The sequence below is a fragment of the Nerophis lumbriciformis genome, linkage group LG09, assembly GCF_033978685.3.
Source record: "Nerophis lumbriciformis linkage group LG09, RoL_Nlum_v2.1, whole genome shotgun sequence".
Classification (NCBI taxonomy): domain Eukaryota; kingdom Metazoa; phylum Chordata; class Actinopteri; order Syngnathiformes; family Syngnathidae; genus Nerophis; species Nerophis lumbriciformis.
In genome coordinates this window covers 2043844-2062500 of record NC_084556.2, presented here as the reverse complement: position 1 = coordinate 2062500, position 18657 = coordinate 2043844, and the positions used below count along the sequence as shown (strand labels likewise).

Genomic DNA, 18657 nt, shown 5'->3' with positions numbered 1-18657 from the left:
CGTGATCCGTAGGCCGTTCTCTTTGAAAATTTGGCATATGCACTTCTTGGTATTCTCGCTGCTCCTTGGTGAGGCGCGACACACTAGCAAAGCTGAATTTGACCAAGCAACCCCCCCGTACCAAAAAGCCCTTGATGAAAGCGGATACAATTTCACCCTCACCTATGAACCCACGCCAGGAAACCAGCCAAAAAAGAACAGAAAACGGAACGACATCATCTGGTACAACCCCCCATACAGCAAAAACGTCTCAACGAACATTGGACACAAATTCCTCAATCTGATTGACAAACACTTTCCCAAAGACAACATCCTAAGAAAAGTATTCAACAAGAACAACATTAAATTGAGCTACAGCTGCATGAACAATATACGACAAATCATCTCAAACCACAACAAAACAATTGCAAATGAGCCGTCGGCCCTCAGACAGAGCGACTCCAAAACCAACAAAGGATGTAATTGTCGAAAGAAACCTGATTGCCCCCTCAACGGGGGGTGCTTACAAACATCAGTTGTCTACCAATCTAAGGTAATACGCAAGGACATTAACACATCCGACACATATGTAGGATTAACCGAGGGAGAATTCAAAACCAGATGGAACAATCACAAGGCTTCTTTCAGGAACAAAAACCTGCGAAATACCACAGAACTCAGCAAACACATTTGGGACCTCAAAGACAATAATGTTGAATATTCAATAACATGGCAAATTCTTGCATCCAGCACACCTTACAATAGTGGTAATAAAAGATGCAACCTATGCTTGAAAGAGAAACTGTTTATTATTTACCGTCCAGACCTGTCATCCCTCAACAAGCGCAGCGAAATTGTCACAGCATGCCGCCATAGACGGAAACACCTCCTAGGTAACACATGAGCCAATCACCACGCCCCTACGCCAGCCTGTACCCACCCACTCTGTGCCCTATATAAACCATGGTATGCGAATGCTCCCATTAAAATCTCCTGACGATTGAGGGTACCCCCCCTCATGAAACAGGCCTGTAGAGATGAAATAGTCTTGTGATTTTTTTCCCACACATACATATATATATATATATATATATATATATATATATAATTTATATATACTGTATATTAATAATACATGCCATTTAATGTCACACCAGTGTAAAGGCAGCCCTCTGGTCATTTCCTCTTCCTGTTAGTCTTGTAACCATGACGACGCAACCAAGATGTTCCTTAACCCTGGAATGTTTCAAAGCTAGCATGGTGTCCTCAAAACTAAATCCCTGCAGTTATTCAACCCTGGAAGATCGGCAGACAAAATAACTGTAGATCCCGCCAAGTTTTCTGCGGTCCTCCGAGAACTCGGCGTGGACAAGATGATGGCTTTAATCAGCTCACTATCTGAGACGCACATCAACACTCGGCTGATAGGAGGCAACGCGGGTCGGAGCGCACTATCCGGGGGCGTGGGGGGCTCTCGAAGCCTGCGAGCCGTCACTCAGTACTCAGGACATGAAGGAGGAGACATTAGCGTCAATACCAAAAGGTCTACTTGGTGTTCCAAGTGCTTGAAAGTAGGGGTTTTGATAACAGATATCGATCTAGTATCAGAAAAAAAAAAACAAGTATGTAAAATCTCAGTTGTAAGCGCTGCGATACAAGCAGTCCATTTATTTGTGCAAGGCTGGACGGCCACTTCACATTTAAATGTCCTCCGTAAACACACAAGGTTCTTCTATTAAGTCATTTACAAAAGGTAAACATGGTCGGCTACTAATAGCTAGCAGCAACACAGCAGCTACACAATAGCACACAAGCCAGACATACATAATGATAATTATTGCAGTGTAAAACAGCACATTTGTTAATATAAACAAGTATAAAATACTACTTACACATACAAGTCTCCAAGGCAGAAGCGTATTAGAAAGTATTCAGTAACAAACGTGTCCGCATCATTCGACGTCCTGTGTCATGACATTACCTTCATAAATTATTGCGCCCACTCGCCAAAAAACCCAAAACAATTACCACTCCTCTTCAACTTAAAGACAGCATAAGTCCATTCCAGACGGTTGATAATGAACAGGTCGCCATTGTTCTCTGTTTGACTCATTTCATCTGATCAAACCTTCGCCGACATTCCACTCTACAAAATAATTAAAGTATGTATGATACCTGCTGATAGCGTATCGGCTCGATATCGGTGTCGACCAGTGACGTCATGCGAGACCCTTTACGACATCGCGTTAAGCTTTGTGGAACTTTGAGAAGCACACATCTTTGTTTGAACTCCAAACTGTCAAAACACAGGGATGTTACACGTTACAGTTCTCTGTATTATATGTAATCCCGACGTATTTAGATGTTGGCGCAAAAACAAGCACATAACATTTACTCAACGGAACCAAATTGCAAAATAAAAAATGATTCTTCCGATCAAACCACACTATATAATAAATAGTACCGTATTTTTCGGACTATAAGTCGCAGTTTTTTTCGTAGTTTGGCCGGGGGTGCGACTTATACTCAGGCGCGACTTATGTGTGAAATTATTAACACATTACCGTAAAATGTGAAATAATATTATTTAGCTCATTCACGTAAGAGACTAGACGTATAAGATTTCATGGGATTTAGCGATTAGGAGTGACAGATTGTTTGGTAAACGTATAGCATGTTCTATATGTTATAGTTATTTGAATGACTCTTACCATAATATGTTACGTTAACATACCAGTTGGTTATTTATGCCTCATATAACGTACACTTATTCAGCCTGTTGTTCACTATTCTTTATTTATTTGAAATTGCCTTTCAAATGTCTATTCTTGCTGTTGGGTTTTATCAAATAAAATTCCCGAAAAAAAGCGGCTTATACTCCAGTGCGACTCATATATATTTTTTTCCTTCTTTATTATGCAGTGCGACTTATACTCCGAAAAATACGGTAATAAGAAAATGCCACGAGATTCCTTGCAAGAACAAGCTGGTGCTCTAAAGTAATACCGTACATAATATTAACATTGATCAGATCGATGACATTTTACACTGGTTGACCCGAGGTCTTAGAAAATTTGCTGACGTTAACGTTTAAATGTCAAAGTTTTGTGCAATGGTTAACGTATGTCTCTACAAAATTGATCAATACGCAGAATTAGCAAAGTGCAATCAAGCACGACAGAACTCATATAACACTATTTACTTTCGTAAAGAAATGCTAACTTTTCCGTGACTTACTTTCTCTGCCAAATTTTCCGACAAAATCTTACAAAATTGTATTTTAAGAACAGTCTATGGTAAGATTGTAGCGACAACCCCATTATTGATAATGATCGGCTTAGTTTTAATATTAGCTAAGCCGGTGTCTGGCAAGAAATTCTTAATTTTTGTGGTTGTAAAATATACATCGCTATAAAAATCGATCAACACTTGGAATTTGCGAAGTATAATCAAGAATGACGACACTCATATGCTACTGTTTACTTTTTAAGCTTGTTTAATCGAGAATAAATGTTAACTTTTTTTTACTTATTCTCGCTGGATGGCCAAATGTTCGTAGAAAATCTAACAAGATTCTCTCAAGAACAGTCTATTGTAAGATTGTAGAGACAAACTCAATATCGATATTGATCGGATTGGTAAACTAAATCCTTAATGCAAGCTATGTCGAAATCTGGCAAGAAACTCCAATGTTTTGTGCTACATAGATCATATATCGCTAAAAGTCAGTCCTCAGAATTTGCGAAGTGTAACCAAGAATGACAAGACTCTAATACTACTGTACTATACTATTTACCTTTTAAGCTTGTTTAGTCATAAATAACTGCTAACTTGTCCTAGAACTACTCTCCTAGGATGGCCACCATTATTGTACAAAATGCTATAAAATCCTTGAAAAAACAGGCTAAGTCAAGATCGGAGAGACAAAACCAATATTGATATTGATCGGATTAGTGAGTTAAACATTTGATGCAAGCTATGCCGAAGTCTGGCAAGAAACTCCAAACTTCCGTACGATGTGGAACATATATCACTAAAAAAATCGATCAATCCTCCGAATATCTGAAGTATAATCAAGCATGACCACACTCATATACTACTATTTACTTTATACGCTTGCTTAATTGTGAAGAAATGCTAAGTTTTCCTCAACTTATTCTCTCTGGATGGCCAAATTTTCTTACAAAATCGTACAAATTCTTGCAAAAACAGTCAATGGCAAAATGGTACAGACAAACCCAATATTGATATTGATCGGATTAGTGAGTTAAACCTTTAATACAAGCTATGCCAAAGTCTGGCGATCAAACTCCAAAGTTTTGTGCAATGTGGAACATATATCGCTAAAAAAAATTATCACTCCTCCGAATTTGTGAAGCATAATCAAACATGATGACACTCACTATTTACGTTATAGGCTTGTTTGATTGTGAAGAAATGCTAACTTTTCCTCAAATTATTCTCGCTGGATGGCCAAATTTTCATACAAAATTTTCGCAAAAACAGTCTATGTTAAAATTGTAGAGACAAACCTAATATTGATATTGATCGGATTAGTGAGTTAAATTTTTAATGCACGCCATGCCGAAGTCTGGCAAGAAACTCCAAAGTTTTGTGCGACGTGGAACATATATCGCTATAAAAAATGTATCAATCCTCCGAATTTGTGAAGCATAATCAAACATGACCACACTCATTAACCACTATTTACTCTATACACTTGCTTAATTGTGGAAAAAATGCTAACTTTTCCTCAACTTATTCTCGCTGGATGGCCAAATTTTCGTACAAAATCCAACAAAATTCTTGCAAAAACAGTCTATGGTAAGATCGTAGAGACAAACCCAATATTGATATTAATCGGATTAGTGAGTTGAACCTTCAATGCAAGCTATGCCGAAGTCTGGCAAGAAACTCCAAAGTTTTGTGCGACGTGGAAGATATATCGCTATAAAAAATTTATCAATCCTCCGAATTTGTGAAGCATAATCAAACATGACCACACTCGTTAACCACTATTTACTCTATACACTTGCTTAATTGTGAAAAACTGCTAACTTTTCTTCAACTTATTCTCGCTGGATGGCCACATTTTCGTACAAAATCCAACAAAATTCTTGCAAAAACAGTCTATGGTAAGATCGTAGAGACAAACCCAATATTGATATTGATCGGATTAGTGAGTTGAACCTTTAATGCAAGCTATGCCGAAGTCTGGCAAGAAACTCCAAAGTTTTGTGCGATGTGCAACATATGTCGCTATATAAATCGATCAATCCTCCGAATTTGCCAAGTATAATCGAGCATGACGACATTCATATACCACTATTTACTTTATACGCTTGTTTAATTGTAAAGAAATGCTAACTTTTCCTCAAGTTATCCTCGCTGGATGGCCAAATTTTCGTACAAAATTCTCGCAAAAACAGTCTATGTTAAAATCGTAGAGACAAACCTAATATTGATATTGATCGAATTAGTGAGTTAAACCTTTAATGCACGCCATGCCGAAGTCTGACAAGAAACTCCAAAGTTTTGTGCGACGTGGAACATATATCGCTATAAAAAATGTATCAATCCTCCGAATTTGTGAAGCATAATCAAACATGACCACACTCATTAACCACTATTTACTCTATACACTTGCTTAATTGTGAAAAAATGCTAACTTTTCTTCAACTTATTCTCGCTGGATGGCCAAATGTTCATACAAAATCCAACAAAATTCTTGCAAAAACAGTTTCTGGTAAGATCGTAGAGACAAACCCAATATTGATATTAATCGGATTAGTGAGTTGAACCTTCAATGCAAGCTATGCCGAAGTCTGGCAAGAAAATCCAAAGTTTTGTGTGATGTGCAACATATGTCGCTATATAAATCAATCAATCCTCCAAATTTGCCAAATATAATCGAGCATGACGACATTCATATACCACTATTTACTTTATACGCTTGTTTAATTGTAAAGAAATGCTAACTTTTCCTCAGGTTATTCTCGCTGGATGGCCAAATTTTCGTACAAAATTCTCGCAAAAAAAGTTTATGTTATAATCGTAGAGACAAACTTAATATTGATATTGATCGAATTAGTGAGTTAAACCTTTAATGCACGCCATGCTGAAGTCTGGCAAGAAACTCCAAAGTTTTGTGCGACGTGGAACATATATCGCTATAAAAAATGTATCAATCCTCCGAATTTGTGAAGCATAATCAAACATGACCACACTCGTTAACCACTATTTACTCTATACACTTGCTTAATTGTGAAAAAATGCTAACTTTTCTTCAACTTATTCTCGCTGGATGGCCAAATTTTCGTACAAAATCCAACAAAATTCTTGCAAAAACAGTCTATGGTAAGATCGTAGAGACAAACCCAATATTGATATTAGTGAGTTGAACCTTCAATGCAAGCTATGCCGAAGTCTGGCAAGAAACTCCAAAGTTTTTGTGCGATGTGCAACATATATCGCTATATAAATCGATCAATCCTCCGAATTTGCCAAGTATAATCGAGCATGACGACATTCATATACCACTATTTACTTTATACGCTTGTTTAATTGTAAAGAAATGCTAACTTTTCCTCAAGTTATTCTCGCTGGATGGCCAAATTTTCGTACAAAATTCTCGCAAAAACAGTCTATGTTAAAATCGTAGAGACAAACCTAATATTGATATTGATCGAATTAGTGAGTTAAACCTTTAATGCACGCCATGCCGAAGTCTGGCAAGAAACTCCAAAGTTTTGTGCGACGTGGAACATATATCGCTATAAAAAATGTATCAATCCTCCGAATTTGTGAAGCATAATCAAACATGACCACACTCATTAACCACTATTTACTCTATACACTTGCTTAATTGTGAAAAAATGCTAACTTTTCTTCAACTTATTCTCGCTGGATGGCCAAATTTTCGTACAAAATCCAACAAAATTCTTGCAAAAACAGTCTATGGTAAGATCGTAGAGACAAACCCAATATTGATATTGATCGGATTAGTGAGTTGAACCTTTAATGCACGCTATGCCGAAGTCTGGCAAGAAACTCCAAAGTTTTGTGCGATGTGCAACATATATCGCTATATAAACTCCAAAGTTTTGTGTGATGTGCAACATATATCGCTATATAAATCAATCAATCCTCCAAATTTGCCAAATATAATCGAGCATGAGGACATTCATATACCACTATTTACTTTATACGCTTGTTTAATTGTAAAGAAATGCTAACTTTTCCTCAAGTTATCCTCGCTGGATGGCCAAATTTTCGTACAAAATTCTCGCAAAAACAGTCTATGTTAAAATCGTAGAGACAAACCTAATATTGATATTGATCGAATTAGTGAGTTAAACCTTTAATGCACGCCATGCCGAAGTCTGGCAAGAAACTCCAAAGTTTTGTGCGACGTGGAAGATATATCGCTATAAAAATTTTATCAATCCTCCGAATTTGTGAAGCATAATCAAACATGACCACACTCGTTAACCACTATTTACTCTATACACTTGCTTAATTGTGAAAAAATGCTAACTTTTCTTCAACTTATTCTCGCTGGATGGCCAAATTTTCGTACAAAATCCAACAAAATTCTTGCAAAAACAGTTTCTGGTAAGATCGTAGAGACAAACCCAATATTGATATTAATCGGATTAGTGAGTTGAACCTTTAATGCAAGCTATGCCGAAGTCTGGCAAGAAACTCCAAAGTTTTGTGCGATGTGCAACATATATCGCTATATAAATCGATCAATCCTCCGAATTTGCCAAGTATAATCGAGCATGACGACATTCATATACCACTATTTACTTTATACGCTTGTTTAATTGTAAAGAAATGCTAACTTTTCCTCAAGTTATCCTCCCCGGATGGCCAAATTTTCGTACAAAATTCTCGCAAAAACAGTCTATGTTAAAATCGTAGAGACAAACCTAATACCTAATATTGATATTGATCGAATTAGTGAGTTAAACCTTTAATGCACGCCATGCCGAAGTCTGGCAAGAAACTCCAAACTTCCGTACGATGTGGAACATATATCACTAAAAAAAATGTATCAATCCTCCGAATTTGTGAAGCATAATCAAACATGACCACACTCATTAACCACTATTTACTCTATACACTTGCTTAATTGTGAAAAAATGCTAACTTTTCTTCAACTTATTCTCTCTGGATGGCCAAATTTTCTTACAAAATCGTACAAATTCTTGCAAAAACAGTCAATGGCAAAATGGTACAGACAAACCCAATATTGATATTGATCGGATTAGTGAGTTAAACCTTTAATACAAGCTATGCCGAAGTCTGGCAATCAAACTCCAAAGTTTTGTGCAATGTGGAACATATATCGCTAAAAAAAAATTATCAATCCTCCGAATTTGTGAAGCATAATCAAACATGATGACACTCACTATTTACGTTATAGGCTTGTTTGATTGTGAAGAAATGCTAACTTTTCCTCAAATTATTCTCGCTGGATGGCCAAATTTTCATGCAAAATTTTCGCAAAAACAGTCTATGTTAAAATTGTAGAGACAAACCTAATATTGATATTGATCGGATTAGTGAGTTAAATTTTTAATGCACGCTATGCCGAAGTCTGACAAGAAACTCCAAAGTTTTGTGCGACGTGGAACATATATCGCTATAAAAAAATTATCAATCCTCCGAATTTGTGAAGCATAATCAAACATGACCACACTCATTAACCACTATTTACTCTATACACTTGCTTAATTGCGGAAAAAATGCTAACTTTTCCTCAACTTATTCTCGCTGGATGGCCAAATTTTCGTACAAAATCCAACAAAATTCTTGCAAAAACAGTCTATGGTAAGATCGTAGAGACAAACCCAATATTGATATTAGTGAGTTGAACCTTCAATGTCTGGCAAGAAACTCCAAAGTTTTGTGCGATGTGCAACATATATCGCTATATAAATCGATCAATCCTCCGAATTTGCCAAGTATAATCGAGCATGACGACATTCATATACCACTATTTACTTTATACGCTTGTTTAATTGTAAAGAAATGCTAACTTTTCCTCAAGTTATTCTCGCTGGATGGCCAAATTTTCGTACAAAATTCTCGCAAAAAAAGTTTATGTTATAATCGTAGAGACAAACTTAATATTGATATTGATCGAATTAGTGAGTTGAACCTTTAATGCACGCCATGCCGAAGTCTGGCAAGAAACTCCAAAGTTTTGTGCGACGTGGAACATATATCGCTATAAAAAATGTATCAATCCTCAGAATTTGTGAAGCATAATCAAACATGACCACACTCCATCCATCCATCCATTTTCTACCGCTTATTCCCTTCGGGGTCACGGGGGCGCTGGAGCCTATCTCAGCTACAATCGGGCGGAAGGCGGGGTACACCCTGGACAAGTCGCCACCTCATCGCAGGGCCAACACAGATAGACAGACAACATTCACACTCACATACACACACTAGGGCCAATTTAGTGTTGCCAATCAACTTATCCCCAGGTGCATGTCTTTGGACTCATTAACCACTATTTACTCTATACACTTGCTTAATTGTGAAAAAATGCTAACTTTTCTTCAACTTATTCTCGCTGGTTGACCAAATTTTCGTACAAAATTCAACAAAATTCTTGCAAAAACAGTCTGTGGTAAGACCGTAGAGACAAACCCAATATTGATATTAATCGGATTAGTGAGTTGAACCTTTAATGCAGGCTATGCTGAAGTCTGGCAAGAAACTCCAAAGTTTTGTACGATGTGGAACATATATCGCTATAAAAATCGATCAACCCTCCGAATTTGCCAAGTATAATCGAGCATGACGACATTCATATACCACTATTTACGTTTAATTGTGAAGAAATGCCAACTTTTCCTCAATTTATCCTCGCTGGATGGCCAAATTTTCTGACAAAATCCTACAAAATTCTCAAAAACAGTCTATGGTAAAATCGTAGAGACAAACCTAATATTGATATTGATCGGATTAGTGAGTTAAACCTTTAATGCACGCTATACCGAAGTCTGGCAAGAAACTCCAAAGTATTTTGCAATGTGGAACATACATACCAAAAAAAAATCCATCAATCCTCCGAATTTCTGAAGCATAATCAAGCATGACCACACTCATTAACCACTATTTATTTTATACACTTGTTTAATTGTGAAGAAATGATAACTTTTTCTCAACTTATTCTCAATGGATGGCTAACTTTTCGTACAAAATCCTACAAAATACTCGCAAAAACAGTCCATGGTAAGATCGTAGAGATAAACCCAATATTTATATTGATCGGATTAGTGAGTTGAACCTTTAATGCAGGCTATGCTGAAGTCTGGCAAGAAACTCCAAAGTTTTGTACGATGTGGAACATATACCGCTATAAAAATCGATCAACCCTCCGAATTTGCCAAGTATAATCGAGCATGACGACATTCATATACCACTATTTACGTTTAATTGTGAAGAAATGCCAACTTTTCCTCAATTTATCCTCGCTGGATGGCCAAATTTTCTGACAAAATCCTACAAAATTCTCAAAAACAGTCTATGGTAAAATCGTAGAGACAAACCTAATATTGATATTGATCGGATTAGTGAGTTAAACCTTTAATGCACGCTATACCGAAGTCTGGCAAGAAACTCCAAAGTATTTTGCAATGTGGAACATACATACCAAAAAAAAATCCATCAATCCTCCGAATTTCTGAAGCATAATCAAGCATGACCACACTCATTAACCACTGTTTACTTTATACGCTTGTTTAATTGTGAAGAAATGATAACTTTTTCTCAACTTATTCTCAATGGATGGCTAAATTTTCGTACAAAATCCTACAAAATACTCGCAAAAACAGTCCATGGTAAGGTCGTAGAGATAAACCCAATATTTATATTGATTGGATTAGTGAGTTGAACCTTTAATGCAGGCTATGGCGAAGTCTGGCAAGAAACTCCAAAGTTTTGTACGATGTGGAACATATATCGCTATAAAAATCGATCAACCCTCCGAATTTGCCAAGTATAATCGAGCATGACGACATTCATATACCACTATTTACGTTTAATTGTGAAGAAATGCCAACTTTTCCTCAATTTATCCTCGCTGGATGGCCAAATTTTCTGACAAAATCCTACAAAATTCTCAAAAACAGTCTATGGTAAAATCGTAGAGACAAACCTAATATTGATATTGATCGGATTAGTGAGTTAAACCTTTAATGCACGCCATGCCGAAGTCTGGCAAGAAACTCCAAAGTATTTTGCAATGTGGAACATACATACCAAAAAAAAAATCCATCAATCCTCCGAATTTCTGAAGCATAATCGAGCATGACCACACTCATTAACCACTATTTACTTTATACGCTTGTTTAATTGTGAAGAAATGATAACTTTTTCTCAACTTATTCTCAATGGATGGCTAACTTTTCGTACAAAATCCTACAAAATACTCGCAAAAACAGTCCATTGTAAGACCGTAGAGATAAACCCAATATTGATATTAATCGGATTAGTGAGTTGAACCTTTAATGCAGGCTATGCTGAAGTCTGGCAAGAAACTCCAAAGTTTTGTACGATGTGGAACATATATCGCTATAAAAATCGATCAACCCTCCGAATTTGCCAAGTATAATCGAGCATGATGACATTCATATACCACAATTTACGTTTAATTGTGAAGAAATGCCAACTTTTCCTCAATTTATCCTCGCTGCATGGCCAAATTTTCTGACAAAATCCTACAAAATTCTCAAAAACAGTCTATGGTAAAATCGTAGAGACAAACCTAATATTGATATTGATCGGATTAGTGAGTTAAACCTTTAATGCACGCTATACCGAAGTCTGGCAAGAAACTCCAAAGTATTTTGCAATGTGGAACATACATACCAAAAAAAAATCCATCAATCCTCCGAATTTCTGAAGCATAATCAAGCATGACCACACTCATTAACCACTATTTACTTTATACGCTTGTTTAATTGTGAAGAAATGATAACTTTTTCTCAATTTATTCTCAATGGATGGCTAAATTTTCGTACAAAATCCTACAAAATACTCGCAAAAACAGTCCATGGTAAGATCGTGGAGATAAACCCAATATTTATATTGATCGGATTAGTGAGTTGAACCTTTAATGCACGCTATGGCGAAGTCTGGCAAGAAACTCCAAAGTTTTGTACGATGTGGAACATATATCGCTATAAAAATCGATCAACCCTCCGAATTTGCCAAGTATAATCGAGCATGACGACATTCATATACCACTATTTACGTTTAATTGTGAAGAAATGCCAACTTTTCCTCAATTTATCCTCGCTGGATGGCCAAATTTTCTGACAAAATCCTACAAAATTCTCAAAAACAGTCTATGGTAAAATCGTAGAGACAAACCTAATATTGATATTGATCGGATTAGTGAGTTGAACCTTTAATGCACGCTATACCGAAGTCTGGCAAGAAACTCCAAAGTATTTTGCAATGTGGAACATACATACCAAAAAAAAATCCATCAATCCTCCGAATTTCTGAAGCATAATCAAGCATGACCACACTCATTAACCACTATTTACTTTATACGCTTGTTTAATTGTGAAGAAATGATAACTTTTTCTCAACTTATTCTCAATGGATGGCTAAATTTTCGTACAAAATCCTACAAAATACTCGCAAAAACAGTCCATGGTAAGATCGTAGAGATAAACCCAATATTTATATTGATCGGATTAGTGAGTTGAACCTTTAATGCACGCTATGGCGAAGTCTGGCAAGAAACTCCAAAGTTTTGTCCGACACAGAAAATATCTCGCTATAAAAATCGATCACTCTTAAGAATTTGCCACCTGTAATTAAGAACGACGATGCTCATATACCATATTATTTTTCTTGCTCTTTTACAGTAAAGAAATATTAACCGTTGTTTAACTTACTCTCGCTTTTATGTTCGACTCAATTGTCGTGAAAACAGGTTCATCCATTTGTGACGTGATGCTAAAGAAAAAACTCATTCATGTTATCCATCGAACAAATGTCGGGGTTACAAGGACCACATTCGGAGTTGTTTTCAGGTTTCTGTATTTCTTAGCAACAGGTTGTGGTGCCACCTTTATGTGAGAAAGGTAAACCCCAGTTCTGAAAGAGGCGGCGGAGGCCTTGACAGAAATCAAATTTCCGTGAGTCTACAGTACAGTAGCGCTCCGGGAATCTTTGGATTCATCCGGGCACGGATCAGCGAGCGCTTCATTACCTCTGAGCTGCGTGCAGTGCAGGCTTAGCCGGGGATAAAGAAAAAGGCACTCCCTTAATCTTCTTATAATCCCGACGTTTTACTGAGGGGAGACGGAAGATGAGGGCGAAATTGTAAAAATACACTTTGATATAATAGCAAAGTTGACTGTCTGATTGTGGCGGTCCGCTCCCTGTATGATCAGTGTCAGAGCTTGGTTCGCATTGCCGGCAGTAAGTCGGACACGTTTCCGGTGAGGGTTGGACTCCGCCAAGGCTGCCCTTTGTCACCGATTCTGTTCATAACTTTTATGGACAGAATTTCTAGGCGCAGTCAAGGCGTTGAGGGGATCCGGTTTGGTGGCTGCAGGATTAGGTCTCTGCTTTTTGCAGATGATTTGGTCCTGATGGCTTCATCTGGCCAGGATCTTCAGCTCTCACTGGATCGGTTCGCAGCCGAGTGTGAAGCGACTGGGATGAGAATCAGCACCTCCAAGTCCGAGTCCATGGTTCTCGCCCGGAAAAGGGTGGAGTGCCATCTCCGGGTTGGGGAGGAGATCTTGCCCCAAGTGGAGGAGTTCAAGTACCTCGGAGTCTTGTTCACGAGTGAGGGAAGAGTGGATGGTGAGATCGACAGGCGGATTGGTGCGGCGTCTTCAGTAATGCGGACGCTGTATCGATCCGTTGTGGTGAAGAAGGAGCTGAGCCGGAAGGCAAAGCTCTCAATTTACCGGTCGATCTACGTTCCCATCCTCACCTATGGTCATGAGCTTTGGGTTATGACCGAAAGGACAAGATCACGGGTACAAGCGGCCGAAATGAGTTTCCTCCGCCGGGTGGCGGGGCTCTCCCTTAGAGATAGGGTGAGAAGCTCTGCCATCCGGGGGGAGCTCAAAGTAAAGCCGCTGCTCCTCCACATCGAGAGGAGCCAGATGAGGTGGTTCGGGCATCTGGTCAGGATGCCACCCGAGCGCCTCCCTAAGGAGGTGTTTAGGGCATGTCCGACCGGTAGGAGGCCACGAGGAAGACCCAGGACACGTTGGGAAGACTATGTCTCCCGGCTGGCCTGGGAACGCCTCGGGATCCCCCGGGAGGAGCTGGACGAAGTGGCTGGGGAGAGGGAAGTCTGGGCTTCCCTGCTTAGGCTGCTGCCCCCGCGACCCGACCTCGGATAAGCGGAAGAAGATGGATGGATGGATGGATAATAGCAAGGAGTTTAGCAAGTGACTTTGCAGCAAGTTCGGACTCGTGTCAGATTACAGAATAAAAGATCGCATCCTGATTGGTTGGCTTCGGGACACATTTATATACATTTTTGGAATGGAAATCAGTGAATTAATTTCCACACTTATCCATAATAACACTTCAGTAATGCTTAGAAATTCCAAATTTCACAATTATGTTTTTTTTCTAATTATGTCTTCTTTTTTTTTAAATTATTTTATTGTTCACCATTTATTTACACTATTTTTTTTTACACTATAGGACATTTTTTTAAAACATTAATAGATTATAATTTAGTATCATATTGTGATTGTTTCCCCAAGATGCAGGCAGAACTCCGGAGGCAGTGTGCAGGTAAGACAATGATTTATTTTTCATAAATCAGGCAAAATCCAAAAATACAGGAGAGCGTGCCGATAGCACGGGTAGCTATGGAAAAGCTAACGGGAACGCTTAGCGTGGAAAACGAGCAAACACATGGCGAAGCTTAGCTCAGGAATCAAACTGTAAACACACGTAACTTGTTGCATGGAGCTAACAACGAGACAGCCAGACTGAGTGTGGCCAAAAGCATGACTAACTAGCTCTCTGATTAGTGCCTGGGAGCAGGTGAGCATCCCGAACACTAATCAGAGGCAGGTGGAAACAATCAGCACCCATGGCAACCAAAAACACACAAACCCAGGGGTGCTGAAACACCCCTGGGTGGTATAATTTTGAAGTCTCATGATACGTGTTTTGTATGTTTGCAATAATTTTGCTCAAATTCCGCATAGTATTTCTTTACAAGCTGTGTTAAAGTCTGGCTTTTTGTGTTTGTAACCTTACAAATTTCCGATAATTTGGGTCAAATTCTTTATTTAATAACTGTACAAACTCAACTCCCTAAGGGTATTTATCATTTATTTACAAGATAGAAACATTTTGAAAAACTAAAATATTTTACAATTGGACGATTGTGGATTAAAATTCTGTAAGAACTATTTTGAAGTTCCGACTAAATAAACTAACATAATTTTAAGTTTTGTGAGGTACATTGATGTTTTGCAATATTCCGATCCCATTTTTGCGATAATTGTATTCAAATCTTGCGATGTACTTAATTTAAAAGCTATACTGAAGTCTTGCGTCATGTTATGTGTTACTTTACAGGCGTGTATTTCCGATCATTTTCTGCAAATCCTGCATTGAATTTCTTCACACGCTACGCCGAAGTCTTGCTTTATGCATATTTCCGATAATTTTAGTCAAATTCCTAATTTAGGTATTTAAACCTTTTATTTACAACATCGAAACATTTTAATAAACAAAAAATGTTTGCGATCATTTTATTCAAATTTTGCATTGTACTTATTTAAAAGCTACACCGAAGTCTTGCGTCATGTTATGTGTTACTTTACAGGCGTGTATTTCCGATCATTTTCTGCAAATCCTGCATGGAATTTCTTCACAAGCTACGCCGAAGTCTTGCTTTATGTTATGTGTTACCCTGCATATTTCCGATAATTTTAGTCAAATTCCTAATTTAAGTTTTTTTTTTATAACCTCGAAACATTTTAAAAAACAAAAAATGTTTGCGATCATTTTATTCAAATTCCGCATTGTACTTATTTAAAAGCTACACTGAAGTTTTTTCGCCATTTTATGTTACTTTACAGGCGTGTATTTCCGATTTCACAGTTATGTTTTTTTTCTAATTATGTCATTTTTTTTGTAAATTATTTTATTGTTCACCATTTATTTACACTATTTTTTTTTACACTATAGGACATTTTTTTAAAACATTAATAGATTATAATTTAGTATCATATTGTGATTGTTTCCCCAAGATGCAGGCAGAACTCCGGAGGCAGTGTGCAGGTAAGACAATGATTTATTTTTCATAAATCAGGCAAAATCCAAAAATACAGGAGAGCGTGCCGATAGCACGGGTAGCTATGGAAAAGCTAACGGGAACGCTTAGCGTGGAAAACGAGCAAACACATGGCGAAGCTTAGCTCAGGAATCAAACTGTAAACACACGTAACTTGTTGCATGGAGCTAACAACGAGACAGCCAGACTGAGTGTGGCCAAAAGCATGACTAACTAGCTCTCTGATTAGTGCCTGGGAGCAGGTGAGCATCCCGAACACTAATCAGAGGCAGGTGGAAACAATCAGCACCCATGGCAACCAAAAACACACAAACCCAGGGGTGCTGAAACAGAACTAAGGGAGTTTCTAACTAAACAAAACATGATCCGGGCAACGGATCATGACACATATTTATGTAAATGTACTCTTTATTTTTGTATTATTGCCTGTTTGTCATGTCTGTGTGACCATGTTTTGTATTAGTCATGTTTTGTTTTGTTTAGTTATTGGACTCTTTAGTTTCTGGCTTTTCACTCCCTTGTCTTGTTTCCATGGTTACCCATTAGTTTCACCCGTTCCACGTTTGGACTCATTGTGCACTCTTGTTTGTCACCATAGCAACCCATGAGTTTTCACCTGTCACGTCACGCACCTGTTTCACGTTTTGAGTCACGCACCTGTTTTCGTTAATCATGTCTGTAGTATTTAAGTTCATTGTTTTCAGTTTGTCTTCCTGGCGACATCCCGCATTTATGCTTCTGCACACTCTCCACACACGCTTATGACCCTTGCTGCTCTTTTTTCATGCCGGTTTCTCGTCCAAGTAAGTTTTCTTTATTCATGCCATAGTTTGCAAGGTTTGTTTTAATTGTTCATAGTTTCTGCCTTTGTGCAAGTTTTGTGTTTATAGTCAAGTTTTGTACTTCCGCCCTTGTGCGCGCCTTTTGTTTGCATCCTTTTTTTTGTAGTTATAGTGTTTAAATAAATCATGTACTCCCCTTCACGCCACGTATGGTCCAAATCTTTTGCACCTCGGGAGAACAAACCACGCCACAGTCCCAGTCGTGACACTGTTATTATACAGTATTCAATATATGATGTTTGGATAATGTTATAAAGTCCTATAAGTCAAAAGTACAAAAGCAATGAGCAGAGCCTCCTTAAAACTTTTGACTAGCACTGCATTGATGTATGATCATGGTCGTCATAACTAATTTTGCCTAATTCTAATTAATATTCAGTAGAGCAAATGTGTACACTTTTAGTGTGGAAACGAGCGAATGGCTTTTTTCACACTGATTCACACTTCAGTAATACTTAAAATTGCCAAATTCCACTGTTTAAAAACAAACAAACAAAAACATTATATTTGTGTAATCCTTATATAATTACACTATCATTAATAGTATTTAATTACACATTAGGTCACTTACTAAAACATACCAATGGATGATCATTTGTCATTATTTTTTATTGTATGACTTCAGGTATACATTTAAAATGTACTCTACAGTTTCTATTGTATTTTTTTTTTACATTTACATATTATTATACAGTTTCAAATCTACATTTTTTGGATATTGTCTTTGAATACAAAAAGGTGAACACAGTTTTCACCTAAAAGGCAATGAAAAATGAAAATATATTATATTTATATAATCTACATATAAGTATATGCTCATTAATGGTGTTTCATTGCACATTAGGCCACTTATTAAAACATAGTAATAATGAACAATTTATAGTTATGTTTATCATATTGACATATAACACTGAGGTATACATTCCAAACATTTTCAACATTTTTATTCGATATTTGGTTTAATAGTACTTTATTATTACATATCAAGATACAGTATTAAATGTATACTTTTTTAATACTGTTTTATAGCACTGGCAGCGTCTTGATATATGATCATGGTCATTATAATTAATTTGACACATTTTTAATAATCGTCACACGGTATTGTACCGTTAAAATGATTACATTTGTATGAATAATTTACTACTATAATTATGTGGCTAAATTGTATTACTTATTCATTATTGAATGAATGCAATGTTGTATTATTCATCATAAACTACAAATATAGTTCATTCATCTTGATTTAAACATATATTTATGATGGGTTAAAATCAGTGGTCCCCAAACTGTGGCCCGCGGACCAGATACGGCAAATTCTAAAAAAAAATAAATAAATTAAAAAAAAAAATATATATATATATATATATATCGCCAAGGAGCAGCGAGAATACCAAGAAGCGCATATGCCAAATTTTCAAAGAGAACGGCCTACGGATCACGATTGAAGCCAACAAGCAAACCGTCAACTTCCTTGACGTCACTTTCAACCTGAGAAATAACAGCTAC

The 18657-nt window shown here is 37.2% G+C and overlaps 1 protein-coding gene across 1 annotated transcript in view; it reads right to left on the bottom strand.

Annotated features, from left to right (window-relative positions):
- zbtb16a (zinc finger and BTB domain containing 16a) overlaps positions 1 to 2111 on the bottom strand; it is a 485240-nt gene extending 483129 nt beyond the window's left edge. Inside the window, exon 1 of the mRNA XM_061962821.2 lies at positions 1872 to 2111. The gene's annotated coding sequence lies outside the window, so the exon portion shown is untranslated. The remainder of the gene's footprint in view (positions 1 to 1871) is intronic.
- Positions 2112 to 18657: the final 16546 nt, after the last annotated feature.